The sequence below is a fragment of the Microtus ochrogaster genome, chromosome 21 (assembly GCF_000317375.1).
Source record: "Microtus ochrogaster isolate Prairie Vole_2 chromosome 21, MicOch1.0, whole genome shotgun sequence".
In the NCBI taxonomy this organism is placed as follows: domain Eukaryota; kingdom Metazoa; phylum Chordata; class Mammalia; order Rodentia; family Cricetidae; genus Microtus; species Microtus ochrogaster.
The window spans coordinates 44954168-44971969 of NC_022022.1; the positions used below are offsets into that span (position 1 = coordinate 44954168).

The 17802-nt window shown below is 40.0% G+C and overlaps 1 protein-coding gene across 1 annotated transcript in view; it reads right to left on the reverse strand.

Annotated features, from left to right (window-relative positions):
• Lrriq3 (leucine rich repeats and IQ motif containing 3) overlaps positions 1 to 17802 on the reverse strand; it is an 81971-nt gene that overhangs the window by 23051 nt on the left and 41118 nt on the right. The window lies entirely within an intron of this gene.

Sequence of the window (17802 nt, forward strand, 5' to 3'; positions counted from 1 at the left end):
ATAGTTCAGAATCCTCTTCCTTTTTTTGTTTTTTGAGCAATATTTTTATTTATTGAGTAATTATCAGAAGCACAGGCAAGCAAAGCCAAGTGAGATGAATACCATATCAAATTAAAATGCCTCTGACAACAGAGAACAAAATCAATAGAAAAGGTTACCTACGGAATATGAGGAGGTGTGCATTTCCCCCACTATAACTCACATTGTAATTGTAGCTTGGCATATAACACTAGATGAGATGTGATTCTTTGTCCCTATAGAACTTACAGTTCAGGGAAGAAGAAGAACCACCACTCCAAGGCGAAGTGCACAGCTGTGCCCTGGGAAACAATGTCTCAGTCAAGAAAGGATGGATTACAATGAAATGGAAGTGTTCATATTGACTGATATTTTTCTGAACCTTCTCTGTGTTTATATCTGTTACATAAACAAATACCATTTGTGCTACAATTTGTTACAAATATGTTACACAAATTTTCAATGGCCTGTAGTATTCAGAACGGGAATTAATTTTATTGAGCAATAAATTTTTCTCTGCTCCCCTTCCTGCCTCTCCTCTCCTCTCCTCTTGAACCCTCTCCCATGGTCACCATGCTCCAAATTTACTCAGGAGATCTTGCCTTTTACTACTTCCCATGTAGATTAGATCCATGTATGCCCTCATTGTTATCTAGATTCTCTGGAATTGTACTTTTAGGCTGGTTTTCTTTGCTTTATGTTTTAAAACCACTTATGAGTGATTACATATGATAATTTCCTTTCATAGCCAGAACCTGGAAACAGCCTAAATGCCCCTTGAACAAAGAATGAATGAGGAAAATGTGGTACATTTACACAATGGAGTACTATGGAGCAGAGAAAAATATGACATCTTGAAATTTGCAGAATCCTCTTCCTAAGAAATGGCACCACCTATGGTGGATGTGTCTTCCTACTTCAACCAAGATACCAATACCCCAGAGACACCCATAGGCCAAATTGATCTAGAAAATCTTCAGGGAAATTTCCCTTCCAGCTGATTCTAGATCATGTCAATGATTATAAAAACTAACTACAACAGATGTTATCAAATCTTTCAGAGTTCTCAAGGAGCTTTCTTATGTGTGATACAGTGTTATGATTTTGATTTTTAGATCTGTAAGACAAATATCATCAAGAAAAACATTAAAAGCACCATTTATTAGGCAATCTCATAGAAACAGTTAGTAATATCCTGGGGATAATTCTTTTGTTTCTTATTGTTTTCTTTTTTATTAGATTTTTTAAAAAGACCAATCCAAATTCTCACTCCCTCCCCTCATCCCATTCCCTCCACACACACTCCTACCCTACCCCTCCAATCCTAAGAGAGGGCAAGGCACCGTACCCTGTGGAAGGTCCAGGGCCCTCTACAGATGTAGTACAGGTCCTACTACATCTAGGCTGAGCACGGAATCCATCCATTGAGAATAGGATCCTAAAAAGCCAGTACATGCAGCAGAGACAAATCCCAGCGCCACTGCCAGTGGTCCCACAGTCTTCCCCATCATGCAACTGTCAACCACAGTCAGAGGGACTAGCTTGGTCCTATGCTTGTTCTTTCCCAGTCCTGCTGGAGTTGGTGAGCTCCTATTAGCTCAGATAAACTGCTTCAGTGGATGACCCCTCATGTTCTTGACCTCTTTGCAGGCAATGAAAGGAAGAAGACATACCCATAAACGATAGACAAGATATCTTGCCATAAAGCCTGAGGAATGTTCAATGGAAGAAAGGAAGGACTCAAAATTACCTTACAGAACACTTAATGTACCATAGACAGGAAGATGGTACTATAAGAAAGAACCTTGGAGCAGGACCAAAATAAATACATGCCTTTTAGTACAACTGGAAAAGATACATGTGGGAAAACAACAGAGTGTGGATTAGAAAGGAGTGTCCTGGAGACCAATGCAGCCTATGTGATGGTCGCATCTGTGAGGTGTCAACAACACTGTGCTGCCTTCTCTCGTCCAGGACACAGCATCGGGGAAACCCCTCATTCCACTCTCACTGTATCTCCACAGCCTCCATCCTGGAAAATGGTGTCCACATTTGTCTTAGAAAGATGGAGACAGAGAAATGATGCAAGGGCACAGGCTGTGTTTCTAAATGAATTTCCCCATAGGTTCATTAAAGGCTTCTACTAAGATCTCATTGGTGGCCCACTTACTTAAAGGAACTAAGGGGGAATGCAGTCAGGGGCAAAGTAGCGAGGAGGCATGGCTGTAACAAAATGGGCATCCTGGTAAACAAAAAAACAAAACAAAACAAACAAAAACACCCATATTAGTAGATCATTAATAATGTATGTCACAGTGAAAAAATAGTGTTTTACAAAATTTGTTACTCTGTGTGTGTGTGTGTGTGTGTGTGTGTGTGTGTGTGTGTCTGTGTGCTGTTCAAGGCAGGAGCTTTGTACTTTTCCCTCCAAGGACAAATCCACGTTTATCCCTGCAATGAAAAGACTTTCACTTACTAATTCTGGACAATTCATTTTCATGATTTTCAAGACAAAAATCACTTTTTTTTGCTAGACATAAAAATAAATAAGGCATTTTCATCACATGGACATTCTGTCTCCTAAGATTGACAAGCACACACTTCATGACTCAAAACATCAAAGCATAGTAGCAAAATATGGCAAGATTTTAAATAAAGATGTTTCTATTGTCACTTAAATCCAATTCTGTTAAAAACATGCTACCAAAAAATGTGTATAGCACAACTTTTCGATTAAAGCCGTGATAGTCACCTGTAAGAACAAATGTTTATTCTAGAAACTTTCATCCTGCTCCTGCCCTATGGTGTAGGGGGTCCTTCTGTCTATTTGTTGCTCTCATTGGTTAATAAAGAATCTGCTTTGGGCCTATAGCAGAGCTATAGGGGAACAGGGGTGGGGGGGATAAACTGAATGCTGGGAGAAAGGAGGCGGAGTCAGAGAGAAGCCATGCAGCCCCGCCTGAGCCTAATGAAACTTTATCCAATAAGCCACAGTCACGTGGTGATACACAGATTACTAGAAATGGGTTAAACTAATATGTAAGAGTTATACAATAAGAAGTTAGAGATAATGGGTCAAGCAGTTATTTAATTAATACAGTTTCTGTGTGGTTGCTTCGGGGTTAAGCAAGCCTACGGTCAGGAGGAACAAGCCGGACCTCACCCTATAACAGCCCTGTGTTGATACTCCCCCTTTCTTCACATGACTGCATATGTAGTTATCACATGCTAGAAATCAGGTGAAATTCGGGCCACCGATGCCTGGGGAGGTCACAGGTCCTCAGAGACTACATACTGTTGTTTATTGATGAATAGAAATAATACCCTATCTTTCTATTTAAATTTTTAAATGTATTTCCTAGTCATTATTTTCTCATCATTCTTGTTTTTCAATCTGTCATCTTAATATTCCTGTCTAAGCTCAGAGATCAGTGCAGGTCTCAGCCTTGGCCAGTGAAGCTTCTATTTTCAGTAGGGTGTGACTGCAGATGTCCACAACTTTCCATGTGTTCAGAATAAATGATGCTTGAATACTACACCAGAAGCTGGACATCTGGATTGCACTATCCAAGCCTCAGGGAGCATCATGGGAGAGGATTAGCAGGACTATAAAACTAGAGAATGGGAAGACTGCCATGAAAGTGAGTAATTTGGACATGCCACAGCCACAGAATTCATGAGCTGCACAAGAATGGAAACCTGACCATTTCTTCATGCTTGGAGAGGAGGGCTGGTGAGACCTGAGCACTCAACGAGAGACTCTGGGCAGGTGGTGAGTGCTGGCATTGCTGCCACTGAACATGTGCCTATGCTCCAGTAAATAGACTACATTCGAGCTCATTCAAGAAACTATTAGTAAACTCAGCGAGCCTAAAACTATAATAAAACAAGACATCAATGAGGAGAAGGCTGGTCAAGAAGTAGAGTTTGTTCCAAGGCAGAAGGCTGAGAGTGGGCAATGTGGAGTGTAAAGTGCTCCAATTCAGTACCAACACATAATATTGACAAAGAATAACAGAGAGAAAGAAAGCATGTTAAATTCCACTTGAAACATAAAACGACCCACTTTTTCTTCTAGATATCTTATTGTATCTGATCCATTGGAAAATGAGCTTTCCTAGCAATCTTGTTTTACTAGTAGTTATCCATTCTTTTATCCAAAAAATAAGAAAGCAAAAGAACACCTGTTAGATATTAGAAACAGTCTTTATCATTAATGATATTAGATTATCAAATATATATATATGGTTAAATAAAGGAGGTCTATTTAAGTAGGGACTTTCTAATATATATGTTATATATATAACATACATATAATAAATATACACTTAATTCTCCAAATTTTCCTTCTTCACGTATTCACTTGATGTCTCTCGTCATTTAACTCATTTTTATTTTCTGACTTTTTCATGATGAAAGTATATATGTTAACCTGAGATAAATCTGTAGGAAAATCTTCAAGTAGTCAAATACATAAGCCAGGGCTTTCAAAAGCCACCGAGATTAAAGAAAGTGTTTTTCTGTTATATGTAAGAGGCGAGAAAGTGGATATGAGTGACCCATATGCTCACTGATCTTTGAGTTCACAGAGAAGAAAAGGTATCAAAGTACTGGACATATATAATACAGACCTTGTTTTCACCAAGATAAAGTATGAGCTATGTTATCTATACTGTTGCATACCACAGACTCATTCATGATGGCTTTAGAAAGTATTTAGAGCTATTTGGTCAAGGAACATTACAAACTGATGATAAATTAAATAAGTCAGATATAAACTTATTTTAACAGAGTCAGAATTAACTCATGTTTAGATGTGCAGGGTGTGGTAAATTTTCATTGAGCAGTATTTGATGACATCTCTGGTCACTTATCAAATGATAACATAATTAGGTAGAAATAGGAGAAGCTGAGTACCCAGAGCTTGTGCTGATGTCATAAATTAATCTGTTCTCAGTGCAATATTTATCATACTTATATGCAAGCTTTGAATGAAAATACAAAAATTCTTTATCACACTTTCTGATGAGAAGGCAAAGGAACAAATTCACTCAGCGAAATCCAGAAATCCTCAGTGCTACCCATGACTGGAGTCACTGGGCTAGCAGTATAGAAGACATTAAATTGGAGTAGATATTGCAGTTGAACAAATTACATTAAACAACTACCATTAAATTAAATCAATTAAATTACAATAAATCATTTGAGTGTGTATTGTGGTTTCCAAGATGGCTGATAAAGACAAAAGCTCTGAGCAGTAGCTGGGAAGCCCTGTGGGAAGTGGGAAGCCCTGTGGGGAGTGTGCTACTCTTATCTAGACTCCATCAGACCCTGAAAACATGCTTTCACATACAAATATCCTAGAACATAAGAAGATGAATACCAACTAATGTATTTTACCAACTATGCAGTGTACAAACTAACATATTGTGAAAATAACACCCAGTGTAACTCAGTTCTGTACAAAGACAGGGAAGAGAAAAGGTAGCAGCACAATTCAGACTCCATCTTTCCCCAACATCCTTCAACCTTTAATGAGATTCTGGAGTTTGAACAAAGCTTGGAATTCCCATGCTAACCTTTTCCTGGAGCAAATCTTAGCACTTCTAGCTCTTAAATTTACTTCACATGTCTGTGCATTTCTGGTGTCATTCTTGTAGCCTAGGTCTAGAATCATTTCTTTCTAGTCAAATGCAAACCCATTAATGGAATGAACAAGATACATTTATATTGGTCAAAATACATTTCCCTGTGGTTTCAAATACTCTGATGGTTTTTTTTTAAGCTGCTAACTTTTTACTGTGATCTACAAATCTCAGAAAAATATATCCTGTGACCATATCACCAAACTCATCTCATCTCTGGCCGTGGTTCAGTGAACCTCCTGCCACACTGGAGTTCATTCAGCCTCATACACACACTGCAAACTAAACAGGCTATTACATGGCCCAGGGCCTTGTGCAGGGCCTGTTTTTCCAGAACTGTGCATGGCCAGCTCCCTGTGCCCAGGCATTCACTACCAAGGTTCTTCTCAGAAAATCTTGTCACCGTCTCACGAGAAAGTCTCCCTGCTCCCTGTCTTCAATCAACACCTCACGCCCATATCATGAGCCACCTATCACAGTGTTTGTTTGCCATATCATCAGTTACCTATCACACTGTCTGCTTAGCTGGGCTAATATTTTCCCTGAAATCTGGTCCTTAGGAAGGACTTCACTTGCAATATTTTCTTGGATCTGTGAATGATCCTGGAACTCCAAACATACTCTACATTCTGATGGCTACGCATCACAACAGTCAACAGGCCAAGTGGGTGAAGAAGTAGAATGTCTCAAATTGCAGTATTCCATGAAGATTCTAACAAGGAATCCGTGGAAGGCACATAAATGGAGACTTCGACCACATGGCATAAGTCCCGTGCAATCATAAAACCGCACATTTCCCAGCAATAAACCCTCAAGGCATTACTGAACACCAGGCTGCTTAACTGAGGATCAACTGAAGATTGGCAGTTCATGAAGTACATTGATATTTGCTTGCAAAACTAAAGCAGATAGAAGGTTATGTTTGGTGTTTCTATTTTCCTATGGAGATACAGGTTTACTATTTTGAAACACTGACAAGTGGGTCTCAGTGATGACATACATCTTCATTCTTGACCCACACTTAAATATTTTATAGCAAAACTTTCTCAGGTTCAAATTATGTGTGGGCCTTTTGGGTTGTTTTCCAACCTGTGGGTTGGTTGGGCTTCTGTTTTCACATTTTCTGCTATGGGATGAGAGATTTTCTATTTTAATGGGATTGTAAAGTATTGAACAATGCAGTTTCATAACAAGCCACTTTATGCTGCTTTGGTACAATCAGTATTATTTCTACATCTGGAAGCATTTGCTTCATCACTACGTTTTAATGTGTGTGAAAGCAGTCAGGTGTTATGGGATCACCCTAGAAAACCATAAAGAATCACAGCTGATCCATAGGTCCTTGGTATCTTATCCAGTGCTTCCAGATCTCAAACTGTGAATACTGAAGTGGGCTTCCAGGAGCTTTCAAACACTCCTCAAAAGATGTGAGCTTAAGGTTACAAAACACAGATTATTTCCTTTATCGTAATGGAAATTGTTGGTTCTGCTGTTCAGATCCACTGTCTTTTATCAGCAGAAAGCATTGCACTTCTGGGAGCTTCTGTGCTGTGGTATAGCAAGAACACGCCACTGTCCTCAGAGCTCTAAAATGTATTTGCAGTCAACTTTCAACAGTGTGTGCTGGTTCCCAGAACAAGACAAAAAGAAGGGGCATGCCAGGCGATGGTGGCGCACGCCTTTAATCCCAGCACTCGGGAGGCAGAGGCAGGCAGATCTCTGTGAGTTCGAGACCAGCCTGGTCTACAGAGCTAGTGCCAGGACAGGCTCCAAAGCCACAGAGAAACCCTGTCTCGAAAAAACCAAAAAAAAAAAAAAAAAAAAGAAGGGGCATTATTCCAGATATACTTTTAGGACTTATGATTATCATTTGAGATACTAACCTTTAAGAACAGTAAGTTTAACCATTGCCTCACAACCTGTTACTACCTTATACTAGATGTCAGTATTACTTTATGTGAAAGAGTATTAAGCAAGACAGTACTCCAAGGTAAGGAAGAGCATGAACAAAAGGTGACCTAGATAAGCACAGCAGGCTTAGTAGACTTAGTACATATAGGAGGAAACATAACTCTTCTAACAAAACCAAACTACAACAAGAACTAGTCAATGGAAATGAGGATGCTGAATGTATTTATTGAAAATTCCCAGTTTCAGGGCATTTGGAAAGTTCACTGTAGAAATGCCATGTTTGCTCAACTTAAGCTTTTTATAGTTTAAGGTCCATCATGAACCATCATGATAGACACCAAACAGTCCATTACTGAGCCCTCAATTTTACCATGGAGTTCTTTGTAGTGCAGTTTTTGAACCTAGTAAGAAAAGAAACTGCAAACTTCCATGAGATTTTAGACTTTTACTTCAATATGAGAGGAAGCAATGCTTAGCCTAGGCTCAGCAATGGCAATAGCAAACATATAACTCATGGGTTCTATACACAGCACATTAATATACAATGACCACACAGTGTATGCAAATAGGTTAGCAGGACACATCACAACAAGATAAGAGACAAAAAGTCTGGTCATCTCAACAGATGGAGAAAAAGCAGTCTATGAAACTCAACAGGCTTTGTGGTGAGAAATTAACATACCAGACATAGAAAGTCCTATCTGAGTGTGCTGAGAACACCAATAACAAATCAACAGCTGGGTTTATGCAGAGTGGGGAGGTGCAGTCAGATCCCTCTCTAAACTTTGGACTAAGAGAGAGGTGCCACTTTCATCACTTCAAAAAACTATAATTGTGGAAGTCCATGCTGGATAAAGCAGCATGAGACCTAAGAATGAGTGAAAAATAAACAAGGAGACAGAAGAGGTTAAGCCACTCGAGTTCTCTCCACACCACATGAGACAGAGTGCGGGGGCAACAGACATAATATATGAACACATATGCAACCTACACGGTCAGAGGATACCAGAGTCCTAAAAATCTTCTGAAACTCGACAGCCAAAGTATCACTTAGCCCAGTTAAAACTGTGACAGGCTTTTGAGACATACTTTTTTCTGTTTTACATTGCAGGGTTACACATGACCAATTTCTTGAAAGTATGTAAAGTTCCCTCTCATACCCCACCCACCCCCAGGCTTCTGTTCCACAGACCGTTTGGCTTCCACTGCCATGTCCTCTGACATGCACAGCCGTATGTCTGAGGCCCAGGACCCACGTTAGAGAATATATGGGAGGTGCATCTTCCCGAGACTGATAGAGCTTCTATCTCCAATTGCTTTCATTTTCCTGCAAACAGCAACTTTGTCATTCCATTGATATTTTATTATAAACAGAAACTTTTCTTTATTTGCTACTCAGCAGGTGGACTGCTAGGTAGGGTCCCCAGCTAGGCTCTTCTGGATATGAACAGTGCTGCAACAAACACAGCTGTGTTGACATCTCTGAGGTGTTGACTTGGCATCTTTGGGCAAAGGCCCAGGAGGTACAGCTGGATCATACTTAGGACTAGGACTAGTTTTTTTTTGTTGTTGTTGTTGTTGTTTTTTGTTTGTTTTGTTTTTTGCTTGGGGAGGAATCTCCATACTGATTTCTATTTTAGAGGAAGATGTACAAAGATTCAACTATCCAACCAGTACATAAAAACAATATGACTAATTGATGAGTAAATAGAAATCAGAACATCGGTAAAATAGTATTTCACATCAGCAAAAAGGGCCGGTTTATAGACTAAAGACAGCTAGTGCTGACTGGCACATGAGAATAATGACCCTCTGCAGTTGCTGATGGGAAGATAAGTCAGTGTAAACACTACTGGAAAACCAGACGGAATGGTATCCAACAAGGTTTTCCTTCACAGTCTAGGATAGTCTCTCTACCCTGAGTGCTTGTTGGTTAGGCTGTTTGGTTTTTGGGACACAATCTCTTTATACAGAGTAGGCTGGCTTCGAACATGTGGTCCCTGATCTCCCTTCCTCCCACGTTGGGAGTACAGGCTGTGTAAAACCACTCAGCTTCATAGCACTGATAGCAGTGATGGGGGGGTCAGCACCACAGCACCGGTATTTATTAAGTAGTGAATGGATTAGAAATATGTCACAAGAACTTGGTAAGAAAAAATAGCCAAATGCCCTAATTTGTGACAAGGGTGAAAGTAAAGATAATGATGTTAGATAAGCCGCGTACAGAAAGATGGGCGTTCTATGACCTCACTCACTTGTCGAATGTCAAGTCTGTCTCTGAGAAGCTGAGTAGAACAGTGTCTCCTGCAGCTGTGTGGAGTGGGTAGAGAAGGGGCAGTCCGTGAGTGATGAGCTGTACTTAGGCGCTGCCCTAGTGTGCTGGTGCACAGCAGCAATAATGCAGTGCACGGATTTTCCATAAAGCAGAGATACAGCTTCTTTGATAGAAGCACTGCACAATGTATATTAACAGACGCATCATTAAAATAAATTTCAAAAAGATTTAACTACCAGTTAAAATAATTCAATCATTTAAATCATTAAAATTTAGCAACACTTTAGTTGCTAATGTTTTGCAAAAAAAAAAAAAAAAAAAAAAAAATCCCAAATGGGTATATTTTATCATTGGTCTTACAAGAAGTATATATTTTACTAATGACAGGCTGAAATGTAACAAAGAGTGAGTTGTTTCTTAGGAGTGCCTCCGGCTTCCTTGGGGGAATAGTCTCAGCAAAGTGACACTTAGATGTAGAGTCTGAACCCTGTCTTACATACTCTTCAGAGCAGCCAGGGAGCCAACATTAACATACGTTCTCCGAGGACACACTACTTAACATGTTTCCTGAAAAGCCACTGCCAGTGAAAAGAGGAGCTGGGAAACAGACAGTTGGCATAGGGGCTTTCGTTGATAGTGCAACACATAGAAACAGACGCTGTCTTCTATCTAAAAGCAATAAAAATTTCTTCTAAGCAAGTTAGGTGAGGAATGAACCTTTTATTGATTTTGTTGTGAGAATAGTATGGCAGCTTAAGGTTCCTATTCTACGTCCTTGCAGAGCAGGGATTAATGAAGGTTCACTGCCTTCAGCTTGGGACTGGTGACACTAGCTATCTTAGATGAAGAATAATTTCACAAGAACTTCAATGCAAGTTTCAATTTGTTAAAATATTTTGTCCTGGATGTATTATTAGGTGCGGTTCTCTTTTCCACCTCACCCTTATCTTCTATGAACAGCTGACATCCCTAGTGTCCAATCAGAGACGGGCTTTCATGCTGTTGTCCGGGGAGTGAGGTGCATAATTCCTTTGTACTGCTGAAGGGTGAGTACGGACATCCAGCCCACTTCAGTGAAAATTGACCCACAATTTTGTTTTATCCTGAAGAAAAATACAGTGGTAGAGTTTAAAGACGGAAACAGACAGTTAACCCCTTCAGATGTGACGAGAGCTAGCAAACATCGGCACATATTAACTCAATCTGGGAGACAGTCCTCAGGGACTGCTTCCAGAGCTCAGGAGATCCGTTCACTGTGGCTCTCACAAGGCAGCAGAAACCAACAATATGAATTTTAACACTTTAATAAGATCAAAGATATATGTGAAGGCACTCTTAGAACCCTCGTCTTTAATTCTACTGCTGTGAAGGGTCTCACTAATGAAATGCGCCTTCATTTATTAGTTAAATAATAGTTGAATACATGTGTTTATCAAACATACAGGCTACACAGCTCTTTCAAAACAAAATCAAGAGTGTGAGGATGTATTGTAAACTCAGAATATGTCCACTGGTACTTCTAAAAATACACTGATCTGTGGTTTCAAGGGGACAACCAGGCCATACTGAGCCAGATCACTGCTCTGCTGTCACAGTTCTTGCTTCTAATCACAGGACAAAGGACTGTGATATGAAAGCTGCCTTCTGGAGTGTTTTCATTTTCTCTAACAGCCCTGGAAGGTCGATTACCCACTACATCAACCGCACTTTCTGATCAGTCTGCTGATAGCCCAACCTAAAGGGCCACCATATTGGTTTCGATTCTGATCACAGCACCACAGATCCCTTCATTGCTCAGCTTCAGAAAAACCTCCTGATTTCTAGGAGGCCAGGACAGGCCAGAACACTGCTCTAATCCACATTGCTTGTATTTTTGTTACATCACAATCTTATTGATCTTTGTTCAGGGGCATCCTTCATTTCTCTTGTTCATTATCAGTATCTCAGTGATCAGGATAGTAGGATAGTATTCTCACAGTAGCATGCTGGATTAATACTTTTTGAAAATACACTGAATGTCTTTGAGTCATGAAGTATACCCCGAAATCTTATGAATAGAGTTTGGATTATATTTCTTTTAAATATAACAATTTTAATTGACTCAGTACTATGCAAATGTAAAATAATATATTTGTATATATTATATGCATGTATACATACATACATATCTACATATAACTAATATAATCAACATAAAAGAAGCTATCAGTTTGAAAGTGGGGAGCCATGGGAAAAGTCTGAGGAAGGGCAACTGGGAGGGGCTGGAGGGAGAAAAAGGAGAAGAGAAGTCATGTAATTCTATTCCAACCATAACATTTAAAAATAAAAAAATAAATTTTGTAATTTCTATTATATTGTTTTAATGTTTCCTACAGATACATTACTGTACTAGGCAACTGGGTGGCCAAAAGAGTCACATCATAAACCCCAAACACACTGTGGCTTAAACACATAAAGCTATTCATTTAAAAAGTGTCTTTGAAGGGGGTAGGTTATTAATAAATGTAAGAGACACATATATAGTATGAATCTAAACAACACTCCTGTTAAACCAGACACACCCACTTCTCCTAGAAATACAGAATTTTATCGAAGAGAGCAAGTCTTTTCTTTGGGATCACATGAAGCACCAAAGGAATCAGGGAAGGAGGTACAATCCAGGAGTTTTCAGTCTGACCCTCACCGAGAAGCTGAAGGAAAGGGCATATTGGCACTGGCTGTGGAGTTGATAGAATAATTTAAGATGAAGAAGCAGTTTAGTGTCTATTTAAGACTATGGTGTTTGACAATCATTCTTAAAGATGAAAAGAAGCACCCCTTCTGAGACATTAAACATGAGGTATACCCTGAAAAAGAGTGGTCTCAGTAAATGGACAAGTGATGTTTAGGGGATAAGGTCAAATGTCAATTCTAAAAATCTTGATTCTAATACTAAATCCACTTACCATGTGTGGTATTATGCCTCTCATAAGGGAAACAGGGATGGCCGGAATACGTTGTTCCTACAGACGGGGGACTTATCTCAGCTGACAGAGAGTTTGTCCAGAAAGTGTGGAGTCTTGAGCTCAATTTCCAGCACCACCTAGACTGAGCCAAGTGGTGTGTGTCTGTAATCCCAGCACTAGGGAAGTGGAAGGAAGGAGGATCTGAAATTCAAGGTCATCTTTGGCTACACAGCAAGCCTGAGGCAAGCCAAAAGCCTTTGGCAAAAGATCTTGTCCCCAGTTATCAACAATAAAATGAAACAGATCCTAATGAATGAATGGATTAATGAAGAATTCTTCACCACGATGCTCCGGTGGGGGTACCGAGCTTCCCACACCCCTACTCTTCCCCTGAAATCACAACACAATAAAGTGAGAGTCCTAACACGCGCAGGCTATGAGACAGTCTAAATAACAAATGTGACTCCCTAATTAAGTGTTTTAGGAGTCACACGGCTGCACTGTGGTACTGAAACAGAGACAGGCAGCCCTACTGCCCAACGCCCATTCAAATTCCCTCATGATAGGCAACCTTTCCACTCGTGATCCTATGCAACTTGCTTCTACCTTCTGCCTCACAAGCATCTTGTAATGGGACACTTCCCCTCCAAGTCACACTGGACAAGCTCACCCTAACCTCCACATCTCTGTCCTTCATTTGTTTCAGCAAAGATGCCTTATTTCTGACCTTGAAGTTCCCAGTCGACCACATAATGCTGCCATTTTCTCTGTGTTAAGCTATTTCTTAATTTAAAGAACAATTTTTAAGGAAAAAGTATCCACTATTGGGTTTCCAAGACTACACAGATGTAGAAAAGACACCGATGACAGAGTATAGAACTTGAAGTTTCTAGAAGGTTTTAGAAGTGATCACGATTGTTGTGCTAGTTTTGTGGATGTGCATGTGAATCCAGAGGGAGTACATGGTGGTCAGAGGAGAACTTTGTAGAGCTGGGTTCCTCTGCTCACCGTCACGTGTGTTCCTGATACACAACCCAGGCCATCAACCTGGACCAAAACCCTTACCTAAGGAGCCATTTTTCTGGCCCAGAACTGGAAGTTTTAAATGAAATTTGAAATTTTATTAGTCATGTAATATACATATACATATGCCATTATTAACATTTACAGCTATAAACTTACGTCAGCACACAGACACACAAAAATCCTTAAATCATGTGGGGGAAAAAAAGCTGTTTTAAATATAAAGCTATTGTAGTTGCTGTGCCTTGTAACCCATCAGTGGTAAAAAAAAACAAAAAAACAAAAAAAAAACCAGCATTTCTATGAATAGAAAAGTACCATTTGCCTCTAGGATTAGATAGCCTTTCTATTTGTCAAGTATCAGTAACTCTGTAAGATATATTTTTATCCTCCCATGAATCTGAGAATTGCAAATTTTTCAAGAACAATTTTTAGAAGAAAGTAAAATAGCACATGTGTGGTTTTGTACGGTAACTTCTGAACTTGAGAATACTGCTATGCAACATTTGAATTATAGAAGACAAGATGGCTCAGTGGGTTAGAACACTTGCCACAGAACCCGCATCCTGAGCTAGCTCAATCCCCACAAAGCATTAACAAGTAAGGGGCAACGAATTCTTCTAAGTTGCTCTCTGTTCGACACACATACCATTCACAAACACACATACACACATATGCACAACCACACACATGTGCACACACATACATAAGTAAACACATAACATCCTACACAAAATACAAAACACCTTTTAAAAATAAAAGTGCGTTTGAAGTTTAAATAGGAGACACTGATGAGTATATACAGCTAAAGACCCTTAGTTGTTGGTATTCTTTCTTAGTAGGGCATTTTTAATAAAATTTTGAAATGTCAAAGTTCTTACACAGATGGACATATGCCTCAAATGGATATTATCTGCAATTTAGGAATAAATCCCCATGTATTATGACATGAATTCTGACAAGAGCCCAACATAGCAATGGGTGGAACAGTGAATTTTTTTTAAAGAAATGATTCCTGATAGTTGGACATCTACATATAAAATAATGAATTCAAATTTCTATTTAACACCATATAAAATGAGAAATTCACAGCTTCGGTCCTGGCTCCGCAACTTGGTGTTAAAGCCCTCCCCTGTCAGATAAGAGCTAAGTGTGAGAACAGAAGCATCAATGGCAGCAGGAGACTGTCAAACCAACACTGTAGTCTATGGGTTGGAATCCAGGCAGACTAGCTGACTGATCTTAACATCACCCTGCACTTCCACTATGGGTTGGAATCCAGGCAGAGGAGCTGACTGATCTTAACATCACCCTGCACTTCCACTATGGGTTGGAATCCAGGCAGAGGAGCTGACTGATCTTAACATCACCCTGCACTTCCACTTTGGACCTCTCCTAACCCAGGAATGGAATGGGGTGAGGAAGGGAAGGCAGGGGAGCTCCCAGCCTAAACAGAAGCTGTGAGCTGGTGCACAGCTCCCAAGAGGGAGGACAGACTTCTCAGCATCCTGATGCTTCAAGACCAGTGGGTGCTATGAGTACAGCCCAGGTCATACCCAGCTTCCCCATGCTGGTCCACAATACACTGTGAGAGGTCATCCACTGCTCAGTGCAGTTATCAGCAACCCCGTCGTGGCCAACAACAGTGCTCATTCAACAGGAGCTAGACAAGCTCCCCTTCTCAGCCATGGACTTGGGACTGTGGTTTCTGGTGCTAAGGCCTCAGACTGCTTTTCCTGGCACCAGTAAGAGGACTGACTGCCCATGCTCTTCATCCTCATGGCAACGAGGTCACTAACCCCCAAGACTCCGTCCCAGCAAAGAGCACACCGCAGCAGCTCTCCTCCCGCACCGCAGCGGCTCTCCTCCTGCACCGCAGCGGCTCTCCTCCCACACTGCATTGGCTCTCCTCCCGCTGTCACAGTCAAGGCTATCTCCACTAGAGAAAATTCTACACAGACCTCCATGTAGACACAGTCAAAGCAAGCATTTACAGATAATAAATCATTCAAATTTATCTTAAGACAATTCAACTTGTTTTAATTCAATTTTACCATTTATTAAAGATTAGATTAAGTTTACATATTAATGAGGTGGGTGTGCTTATTTATTTTTACATAAACAATTAAATCCTGGCTGAATATTAGTTTTATCAGGGCTCAGATGTTTTCCAGAGTTGATTGATATTTTGATTTTATAGTTGTCAATCCTAATGAAGCTGCTTCACATAAATAGAGTATAAAATACCAAAAGTCTAACTAAGGGGTCATTTCAGTCACTGTTAGAAATTCTGTATGTACTAATTAATTCTAAGTCAAAATTCATTTAATGTGAGTTGACCACTTGAATTTTATAAACACATTGTTAACAGACAGGAGCTACCAGAGATACCACAGATGCATTATGTGCGTTATTTTGAATTACTTTGTGACATTACATACTCTCTCACCATTTCCAAGGGTTTTGTGCCTCATGTTCAGATATGAATCCCAGTTCCCAGTTTGAGAATCTGAACTCTACATAGCCTAGAGCTAGGCTTGCCTCTTGGCTGGAGCTCAAGGAGCATGGATATCAAGTCTACAATTTCACAATCACTATGTTCAATTTTGCAGACCCAAGAAAGGGCTCTTACTTGTGCACTCCTCCTTAAATAAGGATATTACTGACATATATTCAAATGTTACTCCAACAAGCTCAGAAACACCTAGAAAATATTTCCTCTGTAGTCCATGGATTCTGGACTCAAGCTTCCTGCTCCTAATTGTACTTTTTGACTAGGGCCTGGGCAGATGTGATGTTGTTACTGAACCTCGGTGAAAGTGGGTCATACTATAAAAGCCATAGCATCAACTGTAATCATTTTATGCAACATGAGGTAGGTTCTCCTTGGGTTTCAAATCAAAGCTCTACAGTGACCCACTCCCCTGACTGAAGCAAGCCTGTAGGTGTCTGCTCATCCTTTAGGACCTGGGAAAGGACTCATATCCTATAAATCAGAAGCATCGTCCCTCACATACCAGATCAGGGCACATTCCATGTTTACTCTGACATGTAAAGACCATGACTACCAATGTTACCATGTTAGAGTCACCTGTACTTGGCATAATGAAGATAGGGAGATTGTCTTTATATTCCATGCTGTTCTTCCTCATGTTGAAATTAGGGCTTGACTCTGTGGAACATGAAGAAACATGGATATAAAAGTGTATGCCCTTCTTAAAGTCATTCAACTCCCTTCATGAACTGCTTCCTTTTAGACATCACTGAAGACAAAGTTGGTCAAAGATAGTAACTCACACACAATCTTAATTCAATTCGGTGAGGTATAACAGAATGAAAACAATATTATAGAAATGATAATTCAGATATAAATGAGAGATAAAAAGCATAAAATAACTAATAAGGAGTGGTAGAAACTAAATCCTAATGCGGAAAATGTGCACCAGAGAACCTTCAGAAAACTCCAGAGCCAACAAAAGAGGTTATATACAGATGGGCCTTATGAATTAATTTAGATGAAAGGGAAAATGTCCAAGGGAGAGACAGGACTGCATTGTGTAAATACATTTGCATTAGGGGAAGGGCAGAAAGTGAAGACAGGAGGAAAGTTCTGGGGACAAAATGAAATCAGAACTGAAACCTCAGTTGATGTGGGATGTCCTTCTGTGTATGTGCTGCTTTAATTGGCTGATTAATAAAGCTTTTTTGGCCAATTGTTTAGCAGCATAAAGCCAGGCGGAAATCAGACAGAGATATAGAGAGAGAATAGGTGAAATCAAATAAACGCCGTGTGGCCACTGAAGGAGAAAGATGACAGAATATTACTGGTAAACCACAGCCTCATGGCAATATATGATTAGTAGAAGTGGGTTAATTTAAGATGTAAGAGTTATCTAGGGCCGGGCGGTGGTGGCGCACGCCTTTAATCCCAGCACTCGGGAGGCAGAGGCAGGCGGATCTCTGTGAGTTCGAGACCAGCCTGGTC